The sequence below is a fragment of the Pristiophorus japonicus genome, chromosome 16 (genome assembly GCF_044704955.1).
Source record: "Pristiophorus japonicus isolate sPriJap1 chromosome 16, sPriJap1.hap1, whole genome shotgun sequence".
NCBI lineage: Eukaryota > Metazoa > Chordata > Chondrichthyes > Pristiophoridae > Pristiophorus > Pristiophorus japonicus.
This window is the reverse complement of record NC_091992.1, coordinates 14711909-14724310: the sequence shown is the minus strand read 5'-3', so window position 1 is coordinate 14724310 and position 12402 is coordinate 14711909. Positions and strand designations below refer to the sequence as shown.

Sequence of the window (12402 nt, the reverse complement as noted above, 5' to 3'; positions counted from 1 at the left end):
GTGTCCTGGCCAATATTTATCCCTCAATCAACATAACAAAAACAGATTATCGGGTCATTATCACATTGCTGTTTGTGGGAGCTTGCTGTGCTCAGTTCCATTATAGAGGTCATCACTGCCTCATCCTGTCCTCACCTGAGGTCCAGAGATGCACTTTCCAGCAAGTGTCATGTCACTGAATAATGTGCAGAACCTTGGCCAATATTTCCCCTCCTTACCCAATGGCACTGAAGCCTATTGTCGTGCCCTTTACCACTGCCCCGACTGAGGTCAGTTAGACCAGGAATGAAAGTTGGCACCTTTCATGGCTCAGTATTGTTTGCACCAATTAAACCATCAGAAAGCCCATTGAGGATTTTTTGAAACTCAGGAATCCAGTCTGGAATACATGGTCTTGGTATAATTTGGGTTACAGCCAGTACAATGACAAATGTCTAAAAAAAAATGCATGAGTCATACCTCAATGCAGAAGCTGCAGACTCTGAACTTTAGCATTGCTGCATGCAAGCAATCTTGTACTTGTCCACCACAAGAGTCACGCACAGTATGAAACATTGTCATTGGTGTGACATATGCACTTAACCAAAAAAATCTGATAAGTATAGATGTAATGCAGGAAATCAACATTTTATCTGTAGTGTGCAGACTACCAGACTGCCTGTTTCATAAGCTGAAGTATATCAACATTCATTAAGACGAGTGGTCCATTATGTCCTGCTGGATTTAGGACCAACTTTGAAAGTAGGGCAGAGTGAGGGGGGATGGGCATATGGCTGCAAACACAAGTTGCGGAGCACAGTGAAAGTACATTATTGATTGTTGGTTGTTGGTGCAGCCTTAGGGACTGCCTTTTGTTTCATAATGCTTTCAGCCCTGAATGTGCTTTAATTGTGTCAAGCAGATTGATGGAGAGGGTTTCTTCCAGTGGTACCAAAGCTTGCAATTTAATAGCTTGAAGTCAAACATAAAGATTTTCACATTAACTCAAGCAAGACAAAGGAGGCAGGATGTTGGCCAGATGCAATACCACAAATGTATCTACTGTTTTTGTTCAAAATGTTTCAATCTAAATCATGTTTCTGTAATATATTAAAAGTCATGCATATAGTGTGCTCACTTCTCACACTTAGCCCCCATCACATTGTGTTGAGAACAGCACTATGGTTAGGAAACGGTGGACCCTCTGACTCACCATAAGCAATTCTATGGAATATCTGCTGCTAATTAATTATATAAAAATGAATAAGAACTAATCCAGTGAAGCAGGAACTTTTGAGTGATAGCAGATATTCTCACCACCCCCCCCCCCTTCCAACACACACACACACACACACACACACACACACACACACACACACACTCTCTCTCGAACACACTTGTACACAGACACACAAAATCCACCAACACTGGAAATCTGCTTTCTGTTTTTTGCTGATTAACCAGCTTCTGTGACGAGCACCTTTCCATCGCCCACACATTTGGAAAATGTTGGCACTTTCCCCATTTCTGAAGTGGGCCCAGTTGTTAAAGTAAATATTTAATGAGAGTGAACTTTATTCTTAATGTGATATCATCAACATTTAATTTACATTATTTTTGCTGAACTTTTGTTGAAGCTTTTCAAATTTGTTTGGTTGTTTGGAGAGGAACAGCCGTTAATTATGTTTGTCAGAATAATGATAAGTGACAGTTGTGCATTTCATTGCCATTTGTTATTGCATTGTGTGCCCATTATCAAATCAAGAAACACTTGGCAAACAGTAAGAAACCTTTGGTATTGTTGCCAAATTAAATTAATTTAAGGATTTAGTCAAGGCAGGAGAGCCCAGACACGTGTCATGCTCCTCCTGTGCTATTCGGGAAATCAAGGAGGCTTCCAGTGTCCTTGACTACTACGTGTGCAGGAAGTGTGGAAGTGTGTCTAGCTGCAGCTCCTGACAGAGCACATTGCGACACTGGAGCTGCGCATGGATTCACTCTGGAGCACCCGCGATGCTGAGGATGTCGTGAATAGCACGTTTAATGAGTTGGTCACACCGCAGGTAAAGGTTACACAGGCAGATAGGGAATGGATGACCAGCAGGAAGAGCAGGGGAAGGAAGGTAGTGTCGGGGTCCCATGCAATCATCTCCCTCCAAAACAGATATACCGTTTTGGGTACTGATGGTGGAGATGGCTCATCAGGGGAAGGCAGCAGCAGCCAAATTTATGGCACCATGGGTGGCTCTGTTGCACAGGAGGGCAGGAAAAAGAGTGGGAGAGCTATAGTGATCGGGGATTCTATTGTAAGGGGAATAGATTAGACGTTTCGGCGGCCGCAAACGAGGCTCCAGGATGGTACGTTGCCTCCCTGGTGCAAGGGTCAAGGATGTCTCGGAGCTGCTGCAGGGCATTCTGGAGGGGGAGGGTGAACAGCCAGCTGTCGTAGTGCATATAGGTACCAACGATATAGGTAGAAAAACGGGATGAGGTCCTACAAGCTGAATTTAGGGAGCCAAGAGTTAAATTAAAAAGGAGGACCTCAAAGGTAGTAATCTCAGGATTGTTACCGGTGCCACGTGCTAGTCAGAGTAGGAATAGCAGGATAGTTCAAATGAATACGTGGCTTGAGGAGTGGTGCAAGGGGGAAGGATTCAAATTCCTGGGACATTAGAACTGGTTCTGGGGGAGGTGGGACCAGTACAAACCGGACGGTCTGCACCTGGGCAGGACCAGAACCGATGTCCTTGGTGGAGTGTTTGCTAGTGCTGTTGGGGAGGGCTTAAACTAATATGGCAGGGGGATGGGAATCTACGCAGGGAGGCAGAGGGAAGTAAAAAAGGGGCAGAAACAAAAGGTAGGAAGGAGAAAAACAGGAGTGGAGGGCAGAGAAATCAAGGGCAAAAATCAAAAAGGGCCACATTACAACATAATTCTAAAAGGACAAAGAGTGTTAAAAAAACAAACCTGAAGGCTCTGAGTCGCAATGCAAGGAACATTCATAATAAGGTGGATGAATTAACTGCGCAGATAGCTGTTGATGGATATGATGTAATTGGGATTACGGAGATATGGCTCTAGGGTAACCAAGGCTGGGAACTCAACATCTAGGGGTATTCAGTAAGGATAGACAGGAAAGAAAAGGAGGTGGGGTAGCGTTACAGGTTAAAGAGAAGATTAATGCAATAGTAAGGAAGGACATTAGCTTGGATTATGTGGAATCTATATGGGTAGAGCTGCGAATCACTAAAGGGCAGAAAACATTAGTGGGAGTTGTGTACAGACCACCAAACAGTAGTAGTGAGGTTGGGGATGGCATCAAACAGGAAATTAGGGACGCGTGCAATAAGGGTACAGCAGTTATCATGGGTGAATTTAATCTACATATAGATTGGGCTAACCAAACTGGTAGCAGTACTGTGGAAGAGGATTTCCTGGCGTGTATAAGGGATAGTTTTCTAGACGAATATGTCGAGGAACCAACTAGAGAGCAGGCCATACTAGACTGGGTCTTGTGTAATGAGAGAGGATTAATTAGCAATCTTGTTGTGCGAGGCCCCTTGGGGAAGAGTGTCCATAATATGGTAGAATTCTTCATTAAGATAGAGAGTGACACAGTTAATTCAGAGACTAGGATCCTGAACTTAAAGAAAGGTAACTTTGTTTCTAGACAATTTGTTTCTAGACATACAGCTCGAAGGGATGAATGGTCTACTCCTGCACCTATTTTCTATGTTTCATGGTTATTGTGCCCCTTTATAATTTGGAGCTGACTTTTCCAACAAAAAAAACTCTGCACCTGTCAGTACCTTTGTGCCAAATACGCACAAAATGTATGTCTAGAAACAAATTGGCTTTGACTGGTTTAAATCTGAACTGGAAGCTGTATAACTGGCTCAGTTGCTACCACTTTTGAGTCAAAGAAATTCGTCTTGGGCTGTGGCGCAAAATGGATGGATCGGATCGGCTGCCTGTTTTAGGCAGCGACTTATAGTCTGTTCCACTGACTGCGATGGAACTGAATATCAGATGCTGCGTATAACGGGCGGCCGATCCGATGCCGTCCCTTTTGCACCACCGCCCGAGACGAATTCCTAACCCTGTGGGGTCCAAGCCCCACTCCAGAGACTTGAGCACATGATCTAGGCTGACACTTCAGTGCGGTACAGCGGGAGTGCCGTATTGGTGGAAGTGCCATCTTTCGGATGAGATGTTAAACTGTTTATAAAAGATAACCATTGTGCTATTTGAAGAAGTTTTGGAGAGTATTACAATGTGCTGGCCTACATGTATCTCTCAACAAACACCACATTGGCCGACATTACAACAGTAATTACACTTCCAAAGTAATCCACTGGCTTTGAAGTGTTCTGAGGATGTGAAAGGTGATCTGTAAATGCAAGTCTTTGTACCACCTGACAGCTTTCAGGCCGACTATTTTCCTGCAGGTGTACAGCCAAGTATTTCTAATTATCACAGAGCATGTGCTTCCTGTTTGAATTGAAGATGATGTGTATGCTTTGAAATCCATGCTTAGAATTATAATACACTGTGCAAATAATGGTCACTTTGGCAGTTCGACTATGGTTGCAGCTTTTTGATATTGGAAATTTAAAATGTCTTGTACTGGATTTTGAAAGCCGATTGCCAGTGATTCTGAGGGCTGCAATAATAACCAGCAGCAAAAACTGAATTAGTCATTTCCAGTAATGTGAAACCTGGCTCAATTGGCCGTGTCACTGTATGAATACAAAATGTACTTGGAATGGGTTGTACTGGATGGCTAATTATCCTGAGAGTTGCCAAATTCCACAATTAAATTGCAGTGAACTGAAATAAAGGCAGCCCAGCATTCTCCCCATAGAGATGGTGCTCACTGAAATCACTGTTTATATATTCTGCTTAAAAGGTTATTTTTGTTTGTAGCAAATGACTCAATTTCATACCCTTACAGCAGAGCACTGTTAACTCTCATTTACCAGCATGGACTGTTACTGTTTCTGTGAAGTGCCCAGATCAGCCCCATTTAAATGGATTTGCAGATCTATTCTCTGAAAAAGCTTAGCCAATTCCAGTCTTGTGATCTTGACAGTGTTGAGAATAGAAAATTGTTAGTCGGGCTGCCACATCCAAACATATAAAAATATTAATAGATTTAGGGCATTTTCCGTGAGATGGCAGGCTAGGCAAAAAAACAGATCTGACAAGTTTATCCAATTAACTGTTTTTATACGTCAGCCCTGTGTGACAGAAATCAAGCTCAATATTAAAATTAAATTTCACTGCAAAGGAAGATGCTTCTGTTTGTGACGTTGCAATTGTCAGCAGGGCAAGCTGATTAACCTAATAAATGTATTGTATTTATGGAAGCTGTTGGTCTCCAAAGTGCAGGCAGTTTGAAAATTCTGATGGGAAATGGTTAAAAACTAGAGCGGGGGGGGGGGGGGGGGGAATTCACTTCAGGATTCCCACGATTCTTTGTCTGCATCAAAGCGTCAGTTTAAAATGAGCCCAGAACTGATCTAATTGCACCTTTTACATTGCAACTGTTCTCTGTCACCGAGGAGCCATGTTTAGCAAATCTTATAAAATGCGTTTATTAACATGCGCGATTGCCTCGATGGTAGGAGAGAGATTTAAAATCGGGTCAGTTTGTTGACGGAGGCTGCCATTTTCTTCCACATTCGACATCAATTTTCGCTTTAAAAAGTCTGTCGGTTGTGCCGAGTCTGTGTTTGTTCCCAGTAAGTGTTAAACACAGGAGATCCGCGGACGGCCATTTTGTTCCTGGAATGCTAGGGGAGTGTTATATTAGCTTGCCTTTTTCCAGAAGTGGACTACAAAAGCAGTGAAAGGAGCGTCCACCTTCATGTTTTTTGTCTTTATTGTTGCGAGGGGAGATTTAATTTCTTTCTCCCGAATTGATCTACAATGCAGCAGTTTTAAAATGCATTTGTTGAGAATATATATATATATAGTCGGTGCATGATTTTTGTTGTGTGTATGATTAAAAGCAAAGCAACAAAGTGATGTTCCGGGATAGTTGCAAACCCCTTGCTGTAGCGCTGTGTGGGTTTAATACACCACCCCCCCCCCCACCCCTTACTGTCGCACTGTGTGGGTTTAATACACCCCCCCCCCCTTGCTGTACCGCTGTGTGGGTTTAATACACCAGCCCCCTACTGTACCGCTGTGTGGGTTTAATATGCCAGCCCCCTATTGTACCGCTGCGTGGGTTTAATACACCACCCCCCTTGTTGTAGCGCTGCGTGGGTTTAATACACCACCCCCCTTACTGTAGCGCTGCGTGGGTTTAATACACCACCCCCCTTACTGTAGCACTGTGTGGGTTTAATACACCACCCCCCTTGCTGTACCGCTGTGTGGGTTTAATACACCACCCCCCTTGCTGTAGCGCTGTGTGGGTTTAATACACCACCCCCCTTGCTGTAGCGCTGCGTGGGTTTAATACACCACCCCCCTTGCTGTAGCACTGTGTGGGTTTAATACACCACCCCCCTTGCTGTACCGCTGTGTGGGTTTAATACACCACCCCCCTTGCTGTAGCGCTGTGTGGGTTTAATACACCACCCCCCTTGCTGTAGCACTGTGTGGGTTTAATACACCACCCCCCTTGCTGTACCGCTGTGTGGGTTTAATATGCCAGCCCCCTACTGTACCGCTGTGTGGGTTTAATATACCACCCCCCTTGCTGTACCACTGTGTGGGTTTAATACACCACCCCCTTGCTGTACCGCAGTGTGGGTTTAATACACCACCCACTTGCTGTAGTGCTGTATGGGTTTAATACACCCCCCCCCCCCGTCTTGCTGTAGCGCTGTGTGGGTTTGATACACCAGCCCCTGTAGCGCTGTGTGGATTTGATACACCGGCCCCTGTTACTGTAGCGCTGTGTGGATTTGATACACCGGCCCCTGTTACTGTAGCGCTGTGTGGGTTTGATACACCGGCCCCTGTTACTGTAGCGCTGTGTGGGTTTGATACACCGGCCCCTGTTACTGTAGCGCTGTGTGGGTTTGATACACCGGCCCCTGTTACTGTAGCGCTGTGTGGGTTTGATACATCGGCCCCTGTTACTGTAGCGCTGTGTGGGTTTGATACACCGGCCCATGTGCAGCGCGAGCCCCAGCTGGTGCCGGCGCCACGTGAGCGCTGAGCACATGGCTACTCTGACCCGGCTGACGTCACTCGCCCCGCCCTGTGCCGCACGTGGCACGCGCCGCCCCAGCTGTGTGCTGACAGTCCCTGCCTCTGACACACGCAGCAATGGGTGTGGAGTCCTGTCTCCAGGTTGCACAGGCACTATGCTCCAGTGCTGGCTGATCATTCCCCTTCCTATTTCCTCTCCACACCCTGAACTGTAAGTATTTATACCCATTTTTTTTTTCCTAACGTAAAGCAGATTATTTACCAGAGTTGTCAAATTATGTGATTCCCATACCTTAGGCTATCTCCTTGAACCAAAAACATTGCTGTTATATTTGTCTTCCAGTTTGTTATATTTGTTGCCCAGAAAAAGAAACACTTGTATTTCTATAACGCCTTTCACAACTACCTGACGTGCCAAAGCGCCAACTGAGTACTTTTTAAAGTGGAGTCACTGTTGTAAAGTAGGAAACACCGCAGTGTACAGCAAGCTCCCACAAACATCAATGTGGTAATGACCAGATAATCTGTTTTAGTGATATTGATTGAGGGATAAATATTGGGTCGGTCGGTGGGGAGAACTCCCATGCTCTTCTTCGAAATAGTGCCATGGGATCTTTTACACCCACCTGAGAGAGCAGACAGGGCCTCGTTTTGACATCTCATCCAAAAGACGGTACCTCCGACATTGTAGCGCTCCCTCAGCACTGCACTACACTGGGAGTATTAGCCTAGATTTTTGTGCTCAAGTCACTGGAGTGGGACTTGAACCCACAACCTTCTGACTCGGAGGCTACCAACTGAGCCACAGCTGACACTATACAGCATGTATAAATTAATACAATTTAAAGCTCTTTACTGATAGATCTTCAATGGTACTACTCAGCATGAATCAGAAGAGTTATTCTCTTTATCATGTGCTTTGCATATTACTGCCTCTCGATCTCCTCCTGTTCAGCTTCTCTCTCATAAATTTCTGGTTCTCATTCCTCTGTCCCACTTTTCACTCTGGTCTTGTGCTTCTGCTGGACTCCTATATATGCTGTATCTCTCTTTCCTTGCCTTCTTTGGATCTTTTCTCCTCATCTATCTCTTGCTCTCCCCTCTCTCTCTCTCTCTCTCTCTCTCTCTCTCTCTCTCTCTCTCTGCCAGGACATCATGGGTTGGGGGATCTGGCCAGGGTCCCAGATGACTGGGATATGGTCGGTTGTTGGTGGGGACGATGAAGGTTTCAGCCAGAGCCACAAGTATGAAGACATAGTGCACCATGTGGTGTAGAAAGGTAAGTACAATGACAAGTATGGCTCCACAGTCTAAAATGCAACTTAAAATTATCCAAGCACAACACCCAGAAATAGTGTGAGTGCCAAATCATGCCACAGGAAATAAGCGTGACGCAAACAAGATGTCTCAACTTTTAATATATTGTAAATTGCCTGTGATGTTGCCCACAATCAGTTGATGAATATCATTTTATGTATATACACAAGATTGTAATGGCATTGGGATAAAGACATAAGAAACTTGTTCCATAGCATCACGTGCTGATCAAAGCTTGCACCTATATTGTTACAGGCAACTATTTACATAAGATTTCCATTCTAAATGTTTACATGAACAGTTTCAATGTTATATAATATAAAAATCTTACATTAAATGAAATAGTTCATTATTCCTATTCTGGAGCCTGGTTTTTGTACTTCCAGAGCAAACTGCATTTATTTCCTCTTATTGCCAAATTAAACTATCTGTTCCAGCTAATATTTATCTTGTGGTGTTCCACACCACTGGAGGAATTTTCCAATAATTTGTGGATTAAATTACAACATTGCATTTCCAGCTATAAGGTATGAGTGCTCTTCTGACATCGGCCTTAAAGTAGGACAATGCAGAGGGAGCGTTACACTGCAGCTGACTGTTGGATACCTGACTTAGCCATGCTTGATGCAAACACTGGAAACCCAATGCTATTAGATGTATCCTTGCTAACTCGTGTATTGTGTGGTTTCCATGGAAACTCCATCCTCGCATTAGCCAGTGGAGCTCGAATTAACTTGCTCAGTTAGTAGTAGTCTGCAGTCTTGGTCAGAAGCATGAAAGGAATTGTGACTAGCTTTTCCCATTTCCCTTACAACCAAAATATTCTATGTGGGGGACCTCAGGCTAGTATTGACACACCCTCGGTTTTCCCCTGCGATGCAAAGGAAAACAGTCCTATCACTCCAGAGATCATTCACAAAAATTCACAACCCTTCTCTTTCCCCCCCCACCCCAACCTGAAAAATAAGGTAGAGAAGTGACTAGTCTCAGTTCATGCCCCCTATAAATTGTGGCCAGGACACCAGGGATATAACCCCCTGCTGCTCTTCGAAATAATGCCATGGGATGTTTCATGCCCACCTGAGAGAACAGATGGGGCTTCGGTCTAACATCTCATCTGAAAGACAACACCTCCGACAGAGCTGCAGAGAGGTTTCAGCCTGGATTATGTGCTCAAGTTGCCGGAGTGGGACTTGAAGCCACAACCTTCTGACTCAGAAATGAGATTCTACCACTGAACCAATGCTGACACTTAAAGATGTGTAGCATTGCATATCCTGCTCAATAACACAACCTGCCCCCTCTCTGCCTCTGTATTTTATAGGAAGCTTATCACACCTGTTGCTATATCGTTTGTTGGCTGGGAAATGGGGTGAGAGTGCAGGTGGCTATAAAAGCACAACTGAAGTCTGCTCTTGCCACCCACAGACAAAATGTTGTGTGTTACAGATAGCTATGAATGGTTACCCAACAGTAATCTGGAGGGATCCAAATGATGTCATAAACCACTCGTGTGAGCCAGCTGTTGAACGCTGGGGCGTAATTACTGTCTGGAAGCAAGCACCTTTTTTTTATGTATATAAAAAAATTATTACTGTCGAGTTGGTGAGAGCAGCTTTAGTGTAGGGCAAGCTGGGGTGATGTCCTTAACTTCCCAGCCCCTACTTCCGCTGCTGAAAAGATTGACTGTTACTCAAAAGGAATATTGTGCAGTGACTGACACAATTAGTGCCCTGCTGTATCTGTACCTTGATCCGACTCTGGCGGAGCCTGAAAGCTGCTAGAATAGGCCGTTTGAGAATACCGTGTGCTAAGTAATTTTCTGTTTTAACATTGATACCCGCGGGACTCAAAGTTACCAATTACAAGCAAAGCGAAATATTGCGGATGCTGGAAATTTGAAATTAAAAACAGAAAATGCTGGACTCATTCAGCAGCTCAGGAAAGAGAGAAACAGAGTTAACATTTGATCTTAGTAATCTTTCATCAGAACCGAAGACCTGGAGTTCAAAAAAAAATTAAATGCCTATTGAGGCTATATCTAGACAGGATGGCTGAAACTGGTGTTCCTGGACACTAGAGGAGTCTGTTTGGTCATCAGGTTTCGATCAGCTATCATTGGATTCTGTATTATTCTGCATATGTTACAACAGGTAGGTGTGTATGTGTTTCATAGAATAGAACCTTACAACACAGAAGGAAGCCATTCAGCCCATCTTGCCTGTGTTGGCTCTTTGAAAGAGCTATCCATTAGTCCCATTCCCCTGCCCTTTCCCCATTAGCCCTGCCAATCTTTCCCCTTCAACTATTTATCCAATTCCCTTTTGAAAGTTACTATTGAATCTGTTTCCACCACCCTTTCAAGCAGTGCATTCCAGATCATCATCATTCACTGCGTTAAAAACAAATTCTCCTCATCTCGCCTCATGTTCTTTTTTACTTTGTACTGTTCTTTACGTCATTGAAAGGGTTTAACAATGGCAGTTTGTGAAAGTTAATTTAATTAATTTAAGTTGCTTGAACAGTAAATGAAATATTCGATCCATCACCCAAAGTGTGTGTGGGTGTGTGTTGCTAGGTGTATATGTAAAAATGATTTCTGGCATGATAGGACAGTTTTCCTTTGCATCGCAGGGGAAAACAGAGGGTGTGTCACTATTAGCCTGAGGTCCTTCACACAGAAAACTTTGGTCGTAAGTGAAATAGGGAAAGCTAGTCGTGATTCCTTTTATGCTTTACACAATTATTGAGTAAATGGGTGATATTGGCTGTTGAAGTGTTATTTTTGCTCCAAATGTTTTATCTTTAGCTGTTGGATAATTCGTGCATCGTGTGGTTTCCATGGAAACTCCTTACTCGTATTGGCCAGTGGAGCTAGAATTAACTTGCTCAGTTGGTAGCACGCTGCAGTCTGGGTCAGAAGGTTATGGGTTTAAGCCCCACACCAGGGTTTATGCTCACAGTCTACGTTGATACTCCAGTGCGGTGCTGACTGACTGCAGCGCTGATAGAGTGCAGCATTGTCTATGGTGCAGTGTTGAGGATGAAATGGTAAGGTGAGGTCTTGCCTGATAAGAACAGAGAGTTTCCTGACGTTCTTTAACCTATACCACCAAGAAACTTAATCTCGCTGTTCTCTGGAATGTTGCTGTTGCAAAATGGTTGCCATATTTGTCTACATAACAGCTGTCACTGGACGCGCGTGAATCACTTTAAGATGTTTGAAATTATAAGGCACCACATAAATGTAAATATTATGAGGTGTTAAAAGGCCCCGTTTTTGCAAGAAACCACAAAAAAACCGCATGTTTTTTACTTTTTTTGTCCCTCCAACCTTGAAGAGTTGATTTGCTCATTAATGGTTATCTGGGCAGCGGTTGGCCTCTGGCAAACTATCCAAGTAAGATTTACTGGTCTGAGCTTTGACACTGAGCCAGCAGATTGTCTGCAGGAAGCGGACACCACAGCTGAGCTTGATCCAGTTTTCACTTTGAGTAAGGGGTCACTGTAGCGATCAGAAGCAAGAACCCTGGTTATGTTCCCCTCACTGTGGATGCTACCCTAATACAGAACAGACTAAAGATCCAATTTGGGCCATTCCTGTTTTTTCGAGCAATTGGGATGACTTATGAGAGAACTCGTAACTGGTCTGTGTATTGCTACATTCTTTGACAAGAAATTTTAAATGGCTCCTGAAGTCATTTTTTATGATTGATTACAAGACTCCAAGCTGCTTATAGCAGTCGGCCATATGATGTAGGTTTAATCAGCTCTCTGTCTCCTAATCAAGCATAAAACCTGCTTGAACATTAATTATAACCCTGTCAATAGATGGATACTGTTGAGATTGTTTTCACCCTAATTCAATCATTTAAAATGAGGTCTAGAAGACTGATCTAGATCATGAGATTTTAATGCATTTTTCCTGTTGAGTTT

The 12402-nt window shown here is 43.8% G+C and overlaps 1 protein-coding gene across 1 annotated transcript in view; it reads left to right on the top strand.

The window, feature by feature from the left end:
- mnta (MAX network transcriptional repressor a) overlaps positions 1-12402 on the top strand; it is a 152250-nt gene that overhangs the window by 39918 nt on the left and 99930 nt on the right. The gene's annotated exons all lie outside the window — the stretch shown is intronic.